The sequence below is a fragment of the Sceloporus occidentalis genome, unplaced genomic scaffold (genome assembly GCF_023333645.1).
Source record: "Sceloporus occidentalis isolate IW3139 unplaced genomic scaffold, rSceOcc1.0.p SCAF_121, whole genome shotgun sequence".
Classification (NCBI taxonomy): Eukaryota; Metazoa; Chordata; class Lepidosauria; order Squamata; family Phrynosomatidae; genus Sceloporus; species Sceloporus occidentalis.
Window position 1 is genome coordinate 146,722 of NW_028317101.1, and position 23,318 is coordinate 170,039.

At 39.8% G+C, this 23,318-nt stretch overlaps 1 protein-coding gene and 1 pseudogene across 1 annotated transcript in view; one reads left to right on the forward strand and one right to left on the reverse strand.

Moving 5' to 3' along the window:
* The window catches only part of LOC149282169 (guanine nucleotide exchange factor DBS-like), a 92,757-nt gene that overhangs the window by 36,984 nt on the left and 32,455 nt on the right, over positions 1–23,318 (reverse strand). The window lies entirely within an intron of this gene.
* On the forward strand, positions 6,659–6,777 carry LOC149282170 (5S ribosomal RNA; annotated as a pseudogene).

Genomic DNA, 23,318 nt, shown 5'->3' on the forward strand with positions numbered 1-23,318 from the left:
TCAGCACTGAAGGTATATATCAAATCAACAGAATCAGACATACAAATCCTGTATTTGCAGGTATACAATAATAATATATGAAACGTAGCATCGCAGGTATAGATCAAATAAATACATGGAAGCAGCATTGCAGGTATTAATCAACTGAACAAGACATACAAACCCTGTATTTGCAGGTATACATAAATAATATATGGAAAAATAGCATACCAGATATCGATCTACAGAATAACACACAAACCCAGCTTTGCAGGTGTAGATCAATTGGAATTCACATAAAAACACAGCATTAAAAGTATATTTAAAACCCCCTAAATTACAGGCATAGATCACAGGTTGCACACCCCAAAGCAAGCCCTGGCGTCCACACTGCCCATATAGAACCTGGCCAGCACCCAGATAACACACATAAGATTTGCCATCTTTGTCCCATATACACCCTGCCTGTGCCATCTTGGTCCCCAAGGCTCAAACATCCTGCTAGTGCCATCTTTGCCCTTCCACAATTATACATCTATGATACACACAAACACATTAACTCATGCTCTCCCTCATTCAGACAGTTCATCCACATATTAACTCATGCTCTCCCTCATTCAGACAGTTCATCCACATATTAACTCATGCTCTCCCTCATTCAGACAGTTCATCCACATATTAACTCATGCTCTCCCTCATTCAGACAACTCATCCACATATTAACTCATGCTCTCCCTCATTCAGACAATTCATCCACATATTAACGCATGCTCTCCCTCATTCAGACAATTCATCCACATATTAACTCATGCTCTCCCTCATTCAGACAATTCATCCACTTTAAGAAACTACGCCCCTTGGAGCTTCAAATGAGGGGCTACATGTATTTCTAGGACAAAAGTTGAGTGCACAAATAATGATGGAATATGTCGCTTTTGCTAGAAAATATGTTTTTTCTAACCATAGCGACATGTTCATTTGTGTCTTGCGCACTCCAGGTTTGTACTAGAAACACATACAGCCCCTCATTTGATGCGCCAAGGGGTGTAGTTCTTGCAAATGTGTACTTTTTGTGCCATAATTTAACTTCCTACGTGAGCAGTAATGCCACGTCAAGGCTTCAACCCTAATTACTGATCATTCACACGCCTTTCATATCTCCATTCACTCGCAGAAGCACACACCATACTTTCCATACATTCACTCACAGAAGCACACACCATTCTTTCCCCTTACAATCCCAAAGAAATGATGGTAAATGATGGTGAAATCACTTTTACAGCAAAAATAAGTTTTGCAGTAAAAATGCAAGGCGCTCCAGGGATAAGATGGTTACTCACGTACTACACAGGCTAAATGGCTGATTTTAATAATATTTGCAGTTCATCAGGATTTCAAAAATTTGCTTCCCTCAACCGTTGGCTAAATTAAAAAATGTCCCAAGTAAAATACTTAGGGATGCCAAAAAATATCTACTTTTGTTGAGCCGTTTTTCTTGTTCTGTCGCTATTGGGGCACAACTCCCAGGATACCACATTTAAAAAAATCTTGTTTAGAAACAGCGATGCGCGTCATTCATATTTAACCCCGTAAGTGCAAGAATAAATGAAAATACCAGGCATATGAGGTGTTTCCAAAAACAGGACAAATACCCAAATACACTTTTGGAGTTTTTTCCCATTTGCACTGGTTATATAAAGTTTTTATAGGTAAAACTGTGAAAATATTTCCTTTTTTCCCTAATTTCACCCACATTTTTAGATATTTTTCATACTTAATGATGGTTTATATATATAATTATTATTTCAATAGAAAGCCCTACTTGTGCTGAAAAAAACAATATATGATTTGTGTGGGTGCACTAAATGAGAAGAGAGAATTTACAGTTGAAGAAAGACATAGCTCCGATCTTTTAGCGCAACCTTAGTAATAAAAACCCAGTCCTGATGGGTTTAAGAAATCAGGATGCACTTACAGTTGGTAGTGGCACACCATAAAAGGATGTGCATCAAAGTTTTGAATCTTTAAAAGTTCAATGACCATCCGGAAAGAAAGAGAAGAAAGGTCTTCAAATCTAGTGTCCTTCTCTACCCGTTTCGCCAGTTTCCTATGGCTTACTCAGGAGAATTGTCACTTGGTAATTGAAGATCTATGTGTGTGTCCACGGCCCCGTGGGTACTTATGTGCTCAGTATTTTTCGGGTTTCAACGTAATCGCGTCAGACGAGAAGAGGAGTCAGACAGCTGTCATTAACGCATTCACGCCTGGTGACGTAACGGCCCCTTTTGACTTTTTTCTTTTCTCTTTCTGTTCCGTTGTTTGCCGGAACTTCGTTTCAACGGCAAACATAGGATAGAAACTCTGCGTTTCAAAGAGGCTCCATCCGGATCAAGGGCACAAATGCCAACCGAGAAGGGGACACGAAAAACAAATGTATCTTCTTGTATCAGGTCAGAAGAACTGATACAACGGAACTGATCATCGATTGAAAGGAGAATTTCATATGTAAAAAATATATTATTTGTTTGTTTGTCAATAAAGGACTATTAACAAATCTTATTGAATTTAAATGCATATGTTATAGACGACTATATATATAATAGATATTTTAACCCCTTCGCAACCTTTGCCGGTTCAGGACCGTCATGACATGAAGGTCACTAAATGACCTTTGACGGTCCTGAACCGTCAAAAAGTAAAATAAGCTTAGAAAGTGATCAACGATCACTTTCTTCGCTTAAACGGCGTTACTGTAATGCCTCGATGTCGAGGCATTCAGTAACGCCGAGATCGGCATCGGGCGCCATGTCTGGCCCCTCCCCGAGGCGTCAACAGCCGCCATACATTGTATGGCGGCGGACGCCCGTTTTAAAAGCGTTTAGGAGGCGATCAACGATCGCCTCCTAAACTTAAATGGTGTCGCTGGAATGCCTCGATCAGGAGGCATCCAGCGACACCAAACACTTACCTCTGGGTGGGCTGTGACCGCTCCGGAGAGCGGTCACAGCCGCCGCTGCCGGTGTTCTTCGCCATCAACAAGATGGCGGCCGCCCTGTAAAAGAAACAAACAAGTTTTTAAAGTTCGCTAGATGGTCTAGAGAACTCTGGCTCCACTTGCAGGTTGAATACAGGTACTGCATTCAACCATGCAAGTCAATGGAGCCCAGCTTTCTAATCACAATGTGATTAGTAAAATATTAAAAAAAAAAAAAAAATATGGAAAAAAAAAAATATGGAAAAAATTAAAAGTGCTAACATTTAAAAATAATTATGCAGTGATGTCACTAGATGAACCATCCAGCAAAATGTGTAAAAAAAATATAAAAAAAAAAAGTATTAAAAAAATAAAATAAAAAAATAAAGTTTATTATTTTGAGCAAGTGCTAAAATTTCTCAAAAATCTCAACAAAGAGTTAAAATAAAAGCACTTAAAAAACCCAAGGGGTGTCTAATATAAAAAAAAATGGCTGATGGGGTAAATTGGAGTGGCTGAGCTCAAAGATAGGGCATAGGTACAGACTTTCCAAAATGGACAAAAAAAGCGCACTTCCCAAATGTGGCATTTTAAATCTCAAACAACACGACAAATCCATGCATGTCGGGTATCACTGCACTCAGGAGATGTTCCTGAACACAAATTGGGGTGTTGTTTGACAGTGGCATATACCAGAACCTGTATATCTGTAACTAAAGTACAATTTGTGTGAAAGTGTAGTTGTATAATTGGTGCATGGAAAGGGTTAAAATAACAGCATTTGGAATACCCTGGGGTGTCTAGTTTTAAAAAATATATGGTTTGACGGGGTTAAATTGAGTTAACCGGCTTCAAAGATGTTCCAAAGAGGAGATGGAGGCAGAATGACCAGATTTGTTAAAAAAGATTTGGAAATCATAAAACGCTGCTTGTACTTATTGCCCTATAACTTACAAAAAACAGCAAAAAAACATAAAAACATTGGGTATTTCTAAACTCAGGACAAGTAGTAGAATCTATTTAGCTAGTTTTTTTACTTGCTTTTTTAGGTGAGTAAAATATTTTTCAAATAAAAGTCATAAAATGTGTTTTTTTTCAATTTTTCACCATGTTTTTTTTATTTTTTTTATAGTAAATAAGATGATACGATCAAAATAATGGTATCTGAAGAAAGCCCATCTTGTCCTGAAAAAAACAATATATAACTTATGTGGGTACACTAAATGGGTGAGGAGAAAATTACAGCTGAACACAAGCACCACAAAAGTATTAAAACAGCCTCGGTCCCACAGGGTACAAAACGAAAAATGAGCCCGGTCCTTAAGGGGTTAAGGAAGAAACTCCTCTCATAGGTAAGTAGTTTATTCTTAAAGCGAGTTCTGAAAAATCTTTCATTTCTACAATGAAATAAATATAATAAATCAATTAATTGAATTAATGAAAAATCGATTTAAAAAATCAATTTCAAAAAATTAATTAAAAAAATTAATTAAAATTGACGATTACGTTGAAACCCGGAGATATTCAGCACATAAGGACCAACGAGGCTGTATACACACATATAGATCTTCAATTACCAAGTGACAATTCTCCTGAGGAAGCCATAGGAAATTGGCGACGAGAAGGACACTAGATTTGAAGACCTTTCTTCTCTTTTTTTCCTGATGGTCATTGAACTTTTATGGTGTGCCACTACCAACTGTAAGTGCATCCTGATTTCTTAAAGCATTGTATCCAAAGATACTACACCATTGTAGTTTATTGTTTTTGCAGATTTTTAAGAAGCCATTAAACAGAATTTTTATCTGAATTATCTGATGGGTCTGATTCACCAAGTTTATTTATGAGTGAATTTCATATGACACATTTGGTTTCAACATATTGCACTATTATTGTTTTTTTATTTTTTCTCTTATGTACATGCGCTCCAATGGTTTGGTGGAGGAACACATTTATGAGGTTGTTGGCTCCTTATTTGTCTGGTTGCAGCTTGCTCTCCAAGGGTTAACTGGGAGGAGGTTTAATTGCACCTCTCCCAACACATTAGTTGCAGTATAAACTGCTTTGTGTGCCAACTATGTAGGAGGTGTAGCATACACAGAAAAAAAAGGTTGGAATACAGCACTCAATAGTGAGATGGTGCACGAGCCAGGGTACCACCAAGTCCTTCAATAAATCCAAAATAAAGAAGCAGAGGCTCAGCACTCAAATGATAAGGTGAGTTTATTTCACGCAGGCGACGTTTCAACTAGACTTGGGCATCAGGGGGCTCTTCGTGTTCGTCTTCGTGCTCGTCTTCGGGGGGAAAAAAATCTTCGTATTCCGCGAATATTCGCCTGTTCCTGTCTTCTCTTCGGGCGAATATTTGTGGACATTCTTCGTGTTCGGTTTTTCTTAGTTTTTTCCGCTTAATACGGGGTTAACGCGTACCGCAGTAGCTCTGGCGCCAGGAGTTTAAATGTCCGTATGAGCAACTCTATTGGTCGTCAGCAGGGGGCTCGTCTGCCAATGGTTGATGGCAGACGAGCCCCCTGCTGGCGACCAATAGGGTCGCTCGTACAGACTGTTAAACTCCTGGTGCCGTGACTTATCCTGCAGATCCCACTGGTCTCCCTGTTTTATCAGTTAAATGTCCGTACAAGCGACTTTATTGGTCGTTCGTACGGACATTTAACTGATAGAACCGGGAGACCAGTGGGATCTGCCGGGTAAGTTGCAGCATTGGGGTTTTAAAAGTCTGTACGAGCGACTCTGTTGGTCGCTCGTACAGACTTTTAAAACCCCAATGCTGCAACTTACCCTGCAGATCCCACTGGCCTCCCTGTTCTATCAGTTAAATGTCCATACGAGCGACAGGGGTTACAAAGGCCGTGCGACTAAGCCTATTGGTCACCTGCAGGGTCTTCCTCTGGCATCAACCAATTGACGCCCGAAGACGAATGCACAAGTCTAGTTTCGATACACAGGTCTTTCTCAAGCCTTAGAAACATAAGTGCACACGCTCAAATATTTATGCAAAACAAGTGATTATGGGGTCGGACCCACCCGATCCTACATAACAATTTAAAGTGACAGTGCAAACTGACCAGTCTATATATAAAGTGACAGTGCAAAGAGAGTGGGTCAATGTGTATATATAAATAAATATCATTATATTAACCCCTCCAATCCCAGGGGTTTTTGGTACCTCAAGTCCCAGAGCAATTTTGCCATTTTTGCGCTATGTCGGTTCAGCGATTATTATCTTTTCCTGTGAATAGTGTACCTATGTAAACTATATATTGTTTTTTTCAAGGAGAGATAGAGCTTTCTTTTGATACCATAGTTGGATGATTAGCTGAAAATTTAGAATGAGAAATTTAGTAAAAACTAGCGAAAATTAGAAAAAAACACCTAATTTTTTTTTTAATTTTCCCTCTGAATCCTCACAAAATTAGGTAAAGTGATGGAAAATCCCCTCCAAGTTTATCAATTCAGGTGTCCTGATTTCAGAAATACCTAATTTATATAGATTTTCCATACTTTCCCAGCACCAGGGATCATACTATAAGGTGCACTTATCCTGTCCTCCGATGAACTTCCTGGTTAAGTCAGCAGTGACGCAACCCGGAAGGGTATGCCCGATCACGCGATCGGGCAGTTTGAAATGTAACAGCATTCCGGCTTTCATGCCGGAAGCTGTTACATTGAATGCCATTTTTGTGAGCCTACGGCCATACCATCCTGAATACACCCGATCTTGACTGATCTTGGGAGCTAAGCGAGGCTGGGCCTGGTTAGTATGTGGATGGGAGACTACTTGGAAATACCAAGTGTCATAGGCTGTTAATTTGTGTGAAAGCCATACCCAAATATGTGATATTTAGGATTATTGTGAATTTAATTATTTTGGGAAAATATATTTTTATATATATTTATTAACTTTAACATTATCCTTTATCTCTTTTAGATTGTTTATTTTAGCTCGGCTGATGGTTATTCCGGGACACAGCTGGTCCTGTAGGTTTATTTAATGCTTCTTTGTAGATTTTGAGATTATGAAATATTTGACTGGTGCAGCTGCGTTGACAGACCGATCTTTAATATTGTATATTATCATGTTACAATTTTGTTACAGTAATATTTCTAGATCATATAGTGTCTGTATTTGTAGTACGCCTTAACTACCAAAGGGGCATACTCTAACCTCTATAAGTTAACAGTACCACCTGCCCCTTCCAACTCCAACCACCCATATACATCACAGGGACTCATCCACCATAGGCAACGTGTCTGAACTCAACATGTTGCCTCCTCCACATTTTAGTAGTCCTTTCCAATTAAGACCGAATTTCTAGAGCCCACAAATCCATGTCCAGTCTTAAGGTGAACCGCATCATGGCTGAACAAACCACCAGTTTCACCTTCAATGTCCACGTGTTTAACCACCAAACGACAATGATACGTCACAAATCTAGCCCCTGTTCTATTCACTCTCCTCCTTGGTTTGTTAACTCCCGCCGCAGAGTGGACGCTCCACCAAAACTAACAGGGCGTGATTTTGGACCTCACCAGGATAACAACATTTGAAGTTTTCACATTTAATATGCTTTATTAGCTTATGCACTGGTCCAACACACAAATCATTACCTCCTGCATGAATAAGCAAAATGCCAGGATGCCTCGAAATACACTTTTCCAACGTAAACCCCCAGAACCTAACCATTTAACTTGAGCCTCCGCGTGTCCAAAACCAACCGGCACCCCCAAGGTCAAATACCTGCTCTTTTCGTTGCCTAAAAAAAGTAGAGTGCCCAAAGATCAAAATAAGGCACTTTGTGAAACCTAAAGAGGTAAAGCAAACAATAGACAGCACATTTCCTACAACTAACAGCAAGCTTTCATAATAGATGTGTATGGACATACCCCTTAACTCGCCCAGTTTCCCACCCACCAATCCTTTGTATTATGTCCTTGCTTAAACCCCATCTGGATGCCCGAGTAGCCACCCCAATTCTGAATGAGTGCATTCCAAAATCATAAGGATTCTTCCCAATCCATTGCAGACATTTTCAAAAAACAGCTGTAGATTAGAATCTGGAGAGTGAGCTGTACTTCTTGTGTATTAAAAGTGGGCAAGTAACTTGTGGCCTACAGGTCATATAATCCCTCATGCCTCTACCGAGACATAACTCAGAACCCTTGCACCCTTTACCTGTTTTTGAACCACGAACCATAATTCAGATAGCCTGAGATGTCAATAAAACATCCTGTAATTGCAACCTCCTGCTTTATTATACATTGTCACCCACCAATTCATAAATATGGAACACCCAAAAAGTGCTAGGGCAGAGCCAATCTAAATTACACCTCCTCATATATAGAAAAACATATCTGCTTTAGCTGACGACAAATCTGTTCCAATAGTATAAGCGTGACAGGGCATCTTGAATCCACTGCCCTGCACCCTTTCCTATAGCCTTTTGTTGCTTGCGAGAACCAAGAATGTTTTGTCAGATCATAAGCACCCCTCAACTTGTAAGGAGGGGCCACAGCGGCTAACCACTTCTCAACAGAAGACACTGAAATCCCTCTGGCAAAATCCATATCCAGCCCCCAAAGATAACTGATCCTCCTGTAAAACTTGATTGCCTACTTCCTCCTATAGGGATTGCCACTCGTTCCAAACCTTCTCATAGGTCAACAGTGTCGTTTTCAGCCAATGATCAATATATCTGCCTAAAGACCCACTGGTGACCACGCTCTAAATCCACACAGTTACTCCTGGGTCTGCCTCTGGAGCCATGCCCTGAAAAAGCTATAAATTTTGCTGGGACAAAGTGTCAGCCAACTGATTATCGACAGCTGGAACATGCACTGCCCTCACCCCGCATTATACAGCAAATGTTCTAAAACCAAATGATGTAACAAACAAATGACTGGTAAAAAAAAAAAATGATGATAACATATTGACAGCTTGAACTATGCTACTAAATGTAATCCTTTATTCCTGAATTGCCCCCCCCCACATACTTCGACTCCACCCAAACTCCTGCAAGCCAAGCCCCTTTAAAATAATCACCAATTACCATGGAACTTGACACAAGGTATAAATCGTCATTAAAAACCACATCCGCCAACCATAATGGTCTCCCACTGTTGTAACTGGATAAACAATCTGCCTTATGTTCTGCTGTCACCCTAATAAAACGATGCACTGACCCCAGCTGTTGCCAGTGATAACCTCCTGCAGAATATCAGGCCCATTGCCAAAATGCAATTTCTCCAACAACGACTGAAGGTGAACTAACATAATCTTTGCCCCAATAACCTTAGTCAAACCCAGGAGCCCTTAATGTCTGTAACAACAACAAACACCCCTGAGAACCAGCAGGCCAACCACATAAATACAATTCTAGTTGCATCACTAGCAACCTCACGAACAACACACTCAAAAAAGGTACTGAACATGAAGTTGAACAACCAATTGACAAACGGTCCACGTAAAAAGCCCCTCTCCCAATGGCAGCTTAATGACGTAAAGCTATCCGGGTAGACCAGTAAAAAATGAAAGGCTGCCTCAATATCTGTTTTATGCATCAATGCCCTGGCCCTGGTTTCCTAATTAGGCAAATTGCTCTATTGAACGAGATATAGCTCACCTTACACAACTCCCTATCTATCCCGTCAATTATGATCTGCCTTTAGGAAAGGATAAGTGGTGTATAACGCTGTAATTTCCTAGTTCTTTTTAAGCCCTACACCCAAAGGAGATACCACTAAATCTGGCATTGATAATTTACAAAAAAGGCCCACTAATCTGCCCAATTCTACCTCCTTGCTAACGTGTTCTGTCACCACCAGGGGGTGCTCAAATTCACGTCACCTGTCAGTGGTCATAATGTTATGTATTCTCCCTTCCATATTTCTTCCCTTGTTTCGTGTTTGACGTTAGCTCCCAAGGGGCCTTTATAGCACACATATACCTCCCTCCTTGCCTAGTAAGAAAGCCGTTCATTCTCCATTTTCTTTGGGAGATACCCATCCACCAGAAGCATTGGGCATTTCTAGCGCCCAGTTATTAAGCACTATTTGAGGTGCCCCTGCTTATATAACGCCAGCCACGCCCACTTACTTACTGCCCAGGCTACAGCCTCATCTCCCCAGTTACATGATGCTGATAGGCCAACTTCTTACCGCCACACTGGTGGCCTACTAGGGGTCCAGCAGCCTTTCCACAGACGGGGAAGGGGCTCGGTGGGTTCCTAGACATAGCAGAGTGTGATACATGGCTCTCCACAGCGGATCTTCCACAAGAAGATCCCATATTTAATTTTTTAAATTGGGAAAGCCATTAAGTGTTTACCATTAGTGCATTACAATAATATAGATTGTCCAAATTTTCTTTTTAAGGAATTGTTATGAAAAAATATTACATTATAAATTATTTTCACACACCCTTATAGTATGTGGTTATAAATTTCTCTTGTTTATTTGCTTATTATTTTTTTTTATTTATATAGTGCAATACATATATTCAAGGGGCCTGACAAGACTAGAACTGACAGACCGAGACCCACCAATGCATTAAGAAGCTCACAATCTATTTTTATATCTAAAATAGGAGATGAAAACCATTTGCAGCAACATTCTGTGTAACACAAAATGGAAATACTTAAATTCCACACAAGGAAAGCTCTGGGAACATTTTAAGGCAGAATTCTGTTAAGAATACTACAGTTAAGAGCATTATACTATTTTAAATATTAATATTCTAAATATTCATCTAAAAGAAAGGATTTTAGGATATTCTAAAATATTCTCCGCAGCATCCTACTGATACGGAGGCCTCCTTATTTATTTATTATTTATAATCAAAAAAGTACATTTAAAACATACAAAAACAGACATGTATAAACGTAACAATTGATTTGTTAGCTGTCTACCTTGTTCTATGTACAGTGTTGTTTATAATCAATTTTTACATACATCATACTAACATATACAGCAGCACATACCAATAAGGACAATCAGACAAATATAATATAAACCAACTAGTGCTGCTTAGCATTTATTATGTCATTATGTTGTGTTTATAACTCGAATTATCTGTAATTTGCCCTTAGTTTTATCTTAATAAATTAAATTCTAAACAGATAATCGTATATTATACCGAGTTAAATAATGAGATAAATGCCATACGTCCATGCTTTCATCAATTATACAGCTATGTTTTTGATTTAACAGGTATCGTTAAATGTATTGCGTTGCTAAACTTGGTTGTTAACTTATTCAGTGAGGCCTCCTTATTTAAATACACAAAATATAATTTATCCGGGCGTTTGAAGCTGGATCGCGGTTATTAGAAGGCGCTTCTTTATCATTTCCCGCAATTATCTTGATTTTCCTCCCATCAAATCCTGAATGCTTGTAAATAAGGCAAAGCCCCGGAGTGAAACTGGACAGTAACAGGTCACTCCGTAATCCCGGGTTTGCCAGTCCCTCCCGAGTGCCCTGAATATCCGCCCATGTGTCCGGTTACCACGGGCACGTATGTGCGCCGCCGCTCTACTCCTGACATCGGCCCACGAAAGTACTTTTTTTGTTATTTAAAAAAACAACTTTATTTTGCATTTGACCACAGCTCCGCGTACATCCGCCTGCTCGGTTGTAACGGACTGTGGTACCCCTGACGCTTTCCCAATTTATTTATTTTTGGTCGCCTCTTTTGATTGGCTGAGGGGCTCGGCTCATAAGTGCACCTCTCTTTGTATAACACGCCCTTCTGCAGCTCAGAGGGTAGCTGCCTAGCTGGAGACAGAAGTGGCTTAGTCGTGGCGGTGAGTGTCTTAACCTCTTTAAAAAGCACAGCCTTATTTTAGCGAGGGGTTCTTTTCGTTCCAAATGTGTTCTTTTATTTTAAGGAAAGGGGTTTTTTTGTATGCTTTGGACGGTACTAAGAGTCCGTGCCATGTTTGATGAGCTGTAATTGGTGTGATATCGAATAATAACGATGAGATGTTATGCGAGATAGGCGATCACTTAAACTTTCCCCCATTACACAAATAAATGCCTTTTTTGTTCCAATGGAAGCTGTGTTTTTAAAATATTGACAAGGGTTTAGCTGTAGAAGCATAGAAGATCCACCACCAGCAGTTCCCTGCTTCCTCATTGGGCTCCTATCTAATGCTGAAAGATCGAAAATGATCACATTATAGATATATATTTTTATTTATTGCCACCACTTAAAATATAAGGGTATTGTTTTGGGGGCGAGTTTCCAGGGTTTATGGCTTCAGCTCTTTATGAAGGTCCATCCCCTCTGAGCTCCTAACCCAGAGATGTCTTGGCTGGTCATGTATGATATTTAGTTATATCCATGGGATTTTAGTCTCTTCACACACTGAATTATACATTGTACAGGGTCAGCCGCGCCCTTCCTGCTGGAGAAACCTGCCACTGCCAGCCCTTCATAATGTATAGTGAAAGGAAGGTGCTGCGCCTACAACTCTATTTAGTGCATGAAGCCCTTTAAATGCAATCAGCAGTATTCCAATGTTGTTCCTCTCCAGTTGTTAGAAACATTTAACCCTTTACTGGTGTAAAGTTTATTCAACACTGATTTGCCCAAGATATTCCTTATATTGCATCGTATGGAAAGCTACTGATGACTGCCCTATGTCCAGACCTACTGATGGTTTCATAACAAGGAGACTTGTGGCCTCGTACTGCATGTCGCTGGTAGGGGATGACTTTCCGCTGTTTATTCTTGAGTTTTCTGCTGGCGATGGAAAAAAGTGTACTCATGGGGTTAAATGACTGACAACTCCGGTATTTCCTATACCGCAAACATTGGAGCTACTAAGCAGTTTTCTTTTATTCATGGCCTTACATGGTATATAAAGTACTTTCACATGTGGTGATACTCAAACTAGTGATGGGAAGTTCGGATCATTAAAGTGAATCGGATCATTTCGATTCGTTCACTGAAATGATCCGATTCATGATCCGGATCTTCGGATCACTCAGTGTGTCTGCACGGAGTTACTGTTTTCCAGTAACTCCGTGCAGGCACACTAACGATTGGCCCCGCCCCTTTCATTATGAATCCTCCCCCCTGCCTCCAGTGATGTCAATGAAGGCAGAGAGTCGTTCAAAGATTCGGATCTTACAGGGATCCGAATCTTACAGTGATCCGGATCACTGTAAGATCCGGATCATTGTAAGATCCGGATCATTGTAAGATCCGGATCATTGTAAGATCCGGATCATTGTAAGATCCGGATCATTGTAAGATCCGGATCTTTGAACGACTCTCTGCCTTCATTGGCATTCTAATCATTCAGAGAATGTACCATACTGTTATAAATAATACATTAATAATCACTGCCCCCAGGATTTACATCCCCCTTTACCTGCAACTGCACCTTAAGCTAACTTTATTAAATTAATTAAATTAACCCTCACCATTAAATTAACCCTAAACACCCCATCAACCATGACTGCCCTAAAATTAACCCTTAACACCCCATCAACCATGACTGCCCCTAAAATTAACCCTTAACACCCCATTAACCATAACTGCCCCCAAATTAACCCTAAACACCCCATTAAGCATAACTGCCCCCAAATTAACACTAAAGACCCCATTAAGCATAACTGCCCCCAAATTAACACTAAAACCCCATTAAGCATAACTGCCCCCAAATTAACACTAAAGACCCCATTAAGCATAACTTCCCCCAAATTAACCCTAAACACCCCATTAAGCATAACTGCCCCCAAATTAACCCTAAACACCTCATTAAGCATAAATGCCCCTAAATTAACCCTAAACACCTCATTAAGCATAACTGCCCCTAAATTAACACTAAAGACCCCATTAAGCATAACTACCCCCAAATTAACCCTAAACACCTCATTAAGCATAACTGCCCCTAAATTAACACTAAAGACCCATTAAGCATAACTGCCCCCAAATTAACCCTAAACACCTCATTAAGCATAACTGCCCCTAAATTAACACTAAAGACCCCATTAAGCATAACTGCCCCTAAATTATCCCTAAACACCCCATTAAGCATAACTGCCCCCAAATTAACACTAAAGACCCCATCAACCATACCAATTTATTAGGTAATTTATCTGGAGTACATGCAATTAATTTAGGGGCAGTTATGGTTAATGGAGTATTTAGGGTTAATTTCAGGGGCCGTTATGGTTAATGGGGTCTTTAGGGTTAATTTCAGGGGCCGTTATGGTTAATGGGATCTTTACGGTTAATTTCAGGGGTAGTTATGGTTGATGGGGTATAAGGGTTAATTTTATGCTGATGACTGAGGGTTAATTTCATTAATTTAATAAAGTTAACTGTCGGTGCAGTTATAGGTAAAGGGGGGCAAACTCAGGGGAATCTAAATCCTGGGGGCAGTGTGAACATTATTAATGTATTTATTTATAAAAGTATGGTATCAGTGATATTCTCTGAATGATTCGAATCTCTGTAAGATTCGGATCCTTGTAAGATCCGGATCCCTGTAAGATTCGAATCATTCGACTCTTCGGATCATTCGACTCTTCGGATCATTCGACTCTTCGGTTCATTCGACTCTTCGGTTCATTCGACTCTTTGAACGACTCTATGAGTCATCGTTCCTGTGTGAATTAATGAGCTGTAACCTGACCCCAGAGTGCTCTGCAGATGACTCACAGCTCTAGGATCAGGTTACAGCTGCATGATTCACAGACTGAACCGCTACAAACGAATCGTTCAGTCTAGTGAACCGACTCATCCGGATCACTAAAAAGAACCGGATCAAATGAACGATTCGTTCATGATCCGGACATCACTAACTCAAACTACCGTTTTCCTTACTTGCTAGTACAAAAAAAATGGACGGTTTTATTCCACCCAGATTCATTTTATATATTAAGCACACAGGAAAGGGCTGGCTCCTTCTGGCCAAAAGCACATAAGTTGGACTGGCCTTGTTTCCAAGAATATGGACCCAGCCAATACACCTTCTCAGGAAGAACAGTCCAACTCGGAGCCCCCAAATCCTGTATATGAAATTATGGCTACACCTTTAACCATACACCCTGAAATCACGTGTCCCTGTTAGCCAGAAACGTTTAGTAGTTATCTTCAACCTTCATAGCAGGACCTCCCAGGGGCAATCTGCCCCCTCCCAAAATATTATACCATGAGGCAAAAAGTATTTTGGATTTACTCAAAAGTATCCAGAATGTAGGCTGAATGCATGGTTTATTTTAAGGACCCATCTCCATTTTTTATCATTTATTAAAAAAATTTTGTTGTTACGGTGTCCATTATACTTTTTCAGGGCCATTGCCAACTTTTGGAATATGCAGCAAATGTCACTACATATGTTCGGTGTGGACGGGCGGGGGGGGGGGGTCAGTATCCTGATTCCCTCTACCAATGTCATAGTAAAAAAATATAATACAATGTGCAGTTGGTCATAAAATATTACCCTAAGATCAAAACTCCCCCCCCCCGTTCCTTTTGATTACAAAGACTAACAAATGTAGTCCTGAATCAGTACTTTTCCGTAGACAGATCGAAGCAGCGTGCTTTAAATGTGCCACAATGCATGAAGACAGACCCCCATTTATGTATAATAAAAAAAATAAAAAATAAACCCCAATCATGAGGTTTAAAAACAAAAAAATATGTACTCTTCTGTATTCATTTTAAATTCATTAAACCTGTTAAATTGTTTTAATAGGTTTGATGCATTTAAAATGAATACAAAAGTGTGTAATTTTTATATATATATTTTATAATTAATTTTTTTTTTATACCTCATAATGTGCCCCATCTTAGAAAAACATGATGTTGCCTGGTAGCCGTCTTGCCTTTTGCAGGGTACAGGTGAGGTAAGCCGAGTGTTAAGTTAAATAAATAAGTCTATTCATTTTCTGTGACATTGCTTGTGTTGTGCTCCTGCAGCCAAGGCGTTGGAGCGAATGCCTGATGCATCGGCACAGAACAGTGAGGCAATAGTTGTTTCTGACAGCTAAAATATGATGCCATCAGAATGCCAACACATAAACAGGAGTTGCTTCACTGTTACATTTTAATAGGTAGTCTGATAAGCATTTATTCTGGTTCTGTAGGCAAAAAACTGGTCAACATTCTCCTCGTAATCTTAAACGGGTTAGTGTAGAACAAATAACCAGAAGTTAATTAAAGGGAAACTGTCATGCATTTTGTTTGTCTCGTGTTTACAGCTACTAAGAATTTATGTGTTCAATGACTGATTAAGGGCAGTCTAGATGCACCGAATAGAAACATTCAGCATTTCCTGATGCAAGGACTCAAGCCTCAGTCAGTCCTTGGTCCGGTCCCATAGTCATCCATTCCGTTCAAATTCACTTACTGTATTACCCTTCATCCCTTGTGCTGGGAGGCTGTTCTATCTATTTAACTACCACTCTCAGTAAAGTAGAACTTTCTCACATTACATCTAAGCCCCTGACCCTATGGTGTGCAATTATTTCCTTGTTCTAACATTTCTCCTCCTTTCAACAAAGCTATACTTTGTTAAATCCCATTAGGTATGTAAATGTTTCTATGACATCTCCCCTCATCCAAGTTATACATATCGAGATTATTTAATCCATCCTGCAAAGCACTTAGCATTTCATCGCTCTCTTCCGTACTCTCTTCAGTTTGTCACTATCCTTCTGGAGTTTGGGTCTTCAGGGCCGTACGCAGTACTCTAGGTGAGGTCTGACCAGAAGAACCTCTCTCTTCCTGCTACTTATGCCTCTCTATACAACCCAGCACTCTGCTAGCTTTTTGCAATGGTTTATTGCTTTGCCTGCTTTCCTTTTTAAATTACCAGAAATAATGACTCCTAAATCCCTCTCTTGCCGAACATTGTTCTCAATGCTATTATCTGCCTTCAAATTTTTACATCCGAAGTGTACTATTTTATATCAACATTAAGCTGCAGCTGCCACACTCCACCATTCTTCTAATTTACTTAAATCCTTCACCATTTGACTTGTTCTACCCATAAAGTCTACCTTGTTGCAGACCTATGTATCATCTGCAAAATTACATACCTTACCATTAAAACCTTCTGTAACATCACTAATAAAAATACTAAAAAGTACATATCTGACAATACTGATCCCTGAGGTACCCCGCAAGTCTTCTCTAAATACATGCCATTAATCTTCTGCCTCCGGTCACTCATCCATTAACTTATCCATTCACCTATTTTGACATCCAAAAGACTGACACCCTCGTATAAGACTTCTAAATATCAAACTTCATACTAAAATGTAGATAAGCGATATCTACTCTCCTCCTTCATGTTTTAGTTACAGAGTCAAGAAAATCCTTGAGTCATTGTCAAAACCTATTCTTGTCAAACTATTTCATGCAAATTGTAAATGCTTCCTTTGATACCCTTTCTCTGGTTAAATGGAACCAATTGGCATTTGTTTCACATTCTACCATCATATCAATAAAAAAATTAAATTATGGTAGTATTTCTGACTTCTCCTCCTTTATGATGTACATTGAGCAGAGCTGCAAATTTTAGGTTACGTCTTGCACATCACTTACGTTTTTTTTTTTACCAGATAGTTAGGTACATGAGGGCAGGATATTGACTGGTATATTCTTGTGTACTTCTGGAAGCCAGCACATTATAGAAAGAGTTGTGCAGATTTCCTTTGATCAAACCTTCCGAACCAGAATGGTCACATTCCAGATTGTCCCAAAACCTATGTCTTATACCTGTAAGCAGCATTCCCCACCCCCACTTAGGGAAAGCTACTTGTTCACGATGCTAATAGCTGATACTTGCTTTATGGCAGGCGGCACGCTGTACCTACACAATGTGCATGCATGATGTTGCATTGCATTCATATGCAATGGGGATGTGTTCACTGTGCTTTCTCAATTTAAGAGGCAGTCTAGTCCCCAAAATAGTTAATATTTTATAAATATATATATAAAATGTATGTTAGTCCATGCACCCCTGCATTTTACGCTGCATAGAATTGTATCAGCAGGAGGCATACTTAAGTGTAGTTCCTGTGCATGGTGCATTTGAATGCCATCAGTAAGGATATATTCATATCCAGCTCAACATCGGACACATGGGAGGTATTCTCCTTCTACCAGATTCTCCGTGGCCACCTGTGAATTTGAATTTTGGGGCTGCCATGGATTAAAATGGGGTCAGGTTCTGGTAGGACTTGCAGAGAAAGTAGGGTTAGTTAGGCTACAGCATTTTCCCAAGGTAGTCCAGCAAGTGTGTTACAGGTTTCTACTTTGGATCTTGGTGAATAGAAGATGTTCTTTTGACACCAGCAAAGAAACAGTCGCTCACATCTCTTTGGTTATGGTAACAATAGAACATTATATACAAATAACACTAATAACAATATTTTGGTGAATGTTTTAGATGGCCAGAACTTTTACTCGGTTGAGGCAGCGCAGTGTATTTCGACTATCTGTTAACTTGCTGAATGAAAATAGCTTGGATTAAAAAACTAAGCCTGTCAGAACTCCTCAAACAATACAAATGCTAGTGCAGCATTCCCAAAGGGGTGTCTGGAAAAAGGGGGTGAGGGGTTATTGGACAATGATAATAAAAAAACCAAAATGCTGAGTACAGTTTAAAACAATAATCAGCATGTTGCTGAGTAGCTAGAGTATTCAGTGCGTCTCCCCCTGCCAAGTTTTATCCAATTCTATGTTCCCTGCCAGTACTGAAACTGCGAACAAGCATCTGTGTACAAGCATCTTTTTGTGGGACTAGAATTTTTAAATACGAGTACATCTAATGAGGATTCTGAGATTGTCCCTACTTCCTTGTAAGCCTGAAGCTAGCAGCTCTTTACCTTAAAGTTTGAAGGCATAAGTAGCCTAAAGTACATACAAAGCTGGGCAGAAGTATAAAGTGTGTGTGTGAATGGTTTTCTTTCCTCTACCCATCATTGATTAACTTAAAACAACTTGTTAGTGAGAGTCGGCTGTCTATACCAAAACATAGAACAGGGAATTCTGAAAAGATCAAGGTTCTACTGGAATTCATGAAGTTTATCTGACCTCCAAGTGGTGCAGTTTAAGATCTTACTGATAGAGGATTGACTTGCTAGTACGTTTTATGATGCCACAAAGATGACTTGGTTTGTGTGGGTGCTATGTTTGAGTGTGTGACTACGTGAAAAAGAACGCCTAAATATTTTGGCCCAGAAAGTAGCCTATATATATATGGGTAGCTGATGTATGTCAAAGGCCAGGCTTAGCTTTTCTTTGGGGAAATACCTTACTGGTGTGAAACTTTTTAGAGTTTCCATAAGTGGAAAAGCATGCGCTGAGAAGGTGACTTAGTTGGTCCCTTGATACTACCTATATAAAGGTGCTGTATATTTAGTATGCCTTAAACCTAGATGGATTTGTTATTTTTATCTGAAGGTTAATCAAATAAAAACAATATAGACTTTGAGAATCGCTTTCCATGGTTATGTCGGCAACCTATTAGTGCTATTAGGGACAAGTGATTGTTAATCGCCAAACTTTGCAGGAATTATTTCTTGAAAGGGCTTGGATATCCAACGGCAGCAAGAATGTTTCTAGTCCAGCATGTAGTTCCAAAAGTGTTAAATTTGTAGATAGTTAAAAGAAAGACCTGACATATGTGACATTACCCAGGGTGAGGTGTTGATACACAAGTCCAATGGGTGCAAGAAGATAGTAACACAAAGTATGACCATAAGAAGACGAAGAACCGCAAGAGATGACGTTTTGAGTGCATTGGAGCCTGGATATTCCTTTTGGGGGGGGTTGAGCCTTGTTTTGTTATAGATTCTATTAGTGCTAAAGCAAGTCATCTCGTTTGTCTTACACTTTGTGTAGAACCTGGGCCATGATAATTTTAGTAACTCTTATATGAACGAAGACACAGAGTGCACGAAGGAGAAAAAGTGGAGTTAAAGTACAAAAGGGAACAACTGATAGAAGGAAAGCTGCACTCTTAATCCAACTCCACCACCATGCTCTGCTCTGAGCACATTTGGGTTCCCCAACCTAATCACAGTTGCTTGAAGTGACCCCAAAGACACTTGTGTTTTGTGTTGTGTAAGCCAGGGGTAGGCAAACTGAGGCTCCCTGATCAGGCCCGGACTGGGACAAAAAATAGGCTCGGGCATTTAAGACTGAGCAGCCCATTTTTATTTATTTATTTATTTTTTGTTAAACCAAATTCTGACAAATATAATATACCATTTCTTGTTATATTTCAGCATGCTTTTGTCACTGTAATCAATTAGCATTACATAAATATATAATAAATGAATCATAACGTCATGCAATTTATAAAGTGCTATATCTTTAATGAAAGATTCAAAATAGTATCAAAACAAATCTTTGACCATTTAGTTGGTACTTAGAAAGAGGTAGAAACTTTGTAGAAAAAAAAAAACAAAACAACAAAACAAACTGTCTGGGTATAACAAGCTATTAACTATTAGCTACAACTATTAACTACAAGCTATTAGAGCAGGAGATAAGAGATTCTAAATTAGACAGAATTTGCAATCAAGGCAGCAAAGTTTAGAGTACCTTTTGGAAGACATCCTATTATCTAATGAATCTATATATATATGAAAAACAGACAAACAAAAACAACCTGCCACTGATTTTTCAAACGTGTGTGTGTGTGTGTATATATATATATATATATATATATATATATATATATATATATATATATATCTCACATTAAATATCAGTCACAAACTCACAGCACTACACGGAAACAATCTTTAAAGCTGAAATGCCCCATAAAAATGGAGGGCTTGAATAGGCCTCTGAACTAGGGCTGCAACTAACGATTATTTTAATAATCGATTAGTTGGCCAATGATTTTTTTGATTAATCGATTAATCAGATAAAAAAAAAAAAATTCAAATTTTTCGTTTATTTAAAATAAAAACTTATAAGATGTGTCATTAACACTTTTATCTCTTTATCACAATCACATTTCTCTATTCGCCTTCTTATTTTACTGACATAATAATTAAAGGTATATTTATAAGGTACAAGAACCCAAAACGCATTTCTCAAACTAAGTTTTTTGTTTTTTTTACCAAAATACCAAAAAAAAAGCTTTACTAGTAAATATTAGTTAATGTAAAAACTATGAGAAAAATGCCTCTTGTTTATATTTTTTTTTTATTTGACAACCAGCCCCCCAGTTATGCAAATCTGCCCCCAGCTTGCCACACTGCCCCTGGAATGCCTTATACCCTCCTATATGCCAGAGATGCCACTGTGCCCCCTGATATCCCTTATACCTCCTATATGACACTCTGTCTCGTGATATGCCTTTTACCCCCGATATGCCTTATACCCCCAGATATGTCTTATGCCCCCCAGATATAAGAAAAACTGACAGCGCTAAAATAGGTATGAAAATATATGCTTTAATAAATAGACAAAAAAAATAGATAATACATAATACAATATCAATATATATAAATATGGACAATACAAGCAATAAATCAAATATTACAGCAATTAAAAAAAAATTCAAGAATGCACATAATTAATAGATCCCGAAAAAATTCTATCTGCCCACCAGGGGTTAATATATCAACAGAAGAAACATGGGGCAAATAAGCAAAAAAATAAAGATAATACTCCAGGCTAAGCTTACCCAGTGGTGCTTATTTGCCCTGTTTTTCTTCTGTTGATATATTAACCCCTGTTGGGGCAGATGGAAGTGAAGTAGTGGAAGTTGCACACTAAAATCCAAATTCCCCGCAGCACTGCAGGGGACCTGGATCCTCTCTCGCAGCCAGTCACAAACTAAGAAACTCAGACAACGCCAACTGAATTGCGGCGCTCAGCCAATCCTCTAGGCTGAGCAATGTGACTAACAAAAGTCAGCATACACGGGACCCCTGAAGCCACAATCTAGTGCCACAAATCCTTTTTAATAAGATACGCAGGTTGAAATAAGAGTAAATAACACAATACCTTTTACTTTTGCTGGGCCTAGAATGTTTTGACCTCTGAAGTGACAAATTCAGGAGGGCGTTTTATCTCTGGATAAGTAAAAATTAAATAGTTCAATTTAATCCTACAGAAAGTAAAGGGCCAGAAAACAGATGACTAAATACACATCAGGACAGGCTCTGCCACCCAGTCAGTCACAAACACCAGGACAGGCTCTGCCACACTGACACCTAAACACAAACACCAGGACAGGCTCTGCCACACTGACACCTAAACACAAACACCAGGACAGGCTCTGCCACACTGACACGCGCATCCGGAGGGTTTCCACAGACGCTTTCCCTTTGATTTAGGTGATGGCCGCAGCTGGCTCTCTTGTGTATTGATGCTGCCAGCCCCGACGTGTATTTATGCACTCAAGAGAGCCCCCCATTGTGTATTTATGCCCCCAGCCAGCCCCACTTTAGTATTGATTTATGTGATGCACTGATGCCCCAGCCAGCACCCGCTTGTGAATTAATGCCCCCACACCCTTGCGTATTGCCCGGTCAGCCAGCCCTACATTGTGGATTTATGCCAGCCACCCCCCTTTAGTATCAAATCAGACCTGGCACCCAGACCTGCCTAGGACCCAGATTGGAAGAATAGGACTTGCCATCTTTGCTCCCAAAACAGCCCGCCTGTGGCATCTTTGCCCCCAAAACAGCCCGCCTGTGGCATCTTTGCCACCAAAACAGCCCGCCTGTGGCATCTTTGCCACCAAAACAGCCCGCCTGTGGCATCTTTGCCACCAAAACAGCCCGCCTGTGGCATCTTTGCCACCAAAACAGCCCGCCTGTGGCATCTTTGCCCCACCCCTTACACATCCATGCTATCACACACACACATATTAATTCACAAATATTTACTCACTAATTCAGATAATCCATTCACTCATTCAGATATTCATACATTGATACTCATTAATTCCCTCATTCAGACGCTCATTTACATATACTCATTCACATTCATTCACCCACTCCTTCACAGATACTCATTAATTCACTCACTCAATCTCAAATACTCCATCATGCAGCCTCCCCTTACCTGAACAACTGAAGAGGTAAAAAGTATGTGCCGCTCGGCGCTCGCAGATCAACCTGTTCTAATGCACAGGAGGAAGCAGATGCGCAGCAGGGTCATGTGACCTCGCGTACGTCACGTGATTCTGTTGGATTCCTGCGTCCCCAGCATCCTCGGCTCGCGCGCGTCTGCCAGTAAGTAGCGGGCACCCGCCGAATTAATCGTGGGGGTTGCCCGGCCCCCCTAGAGTGGCGGGCCCGGTCGCAGTTGCTGCAGGGTTAAGGGGCAGGTGCCCCTTTTGCCCTGCGTTATAGA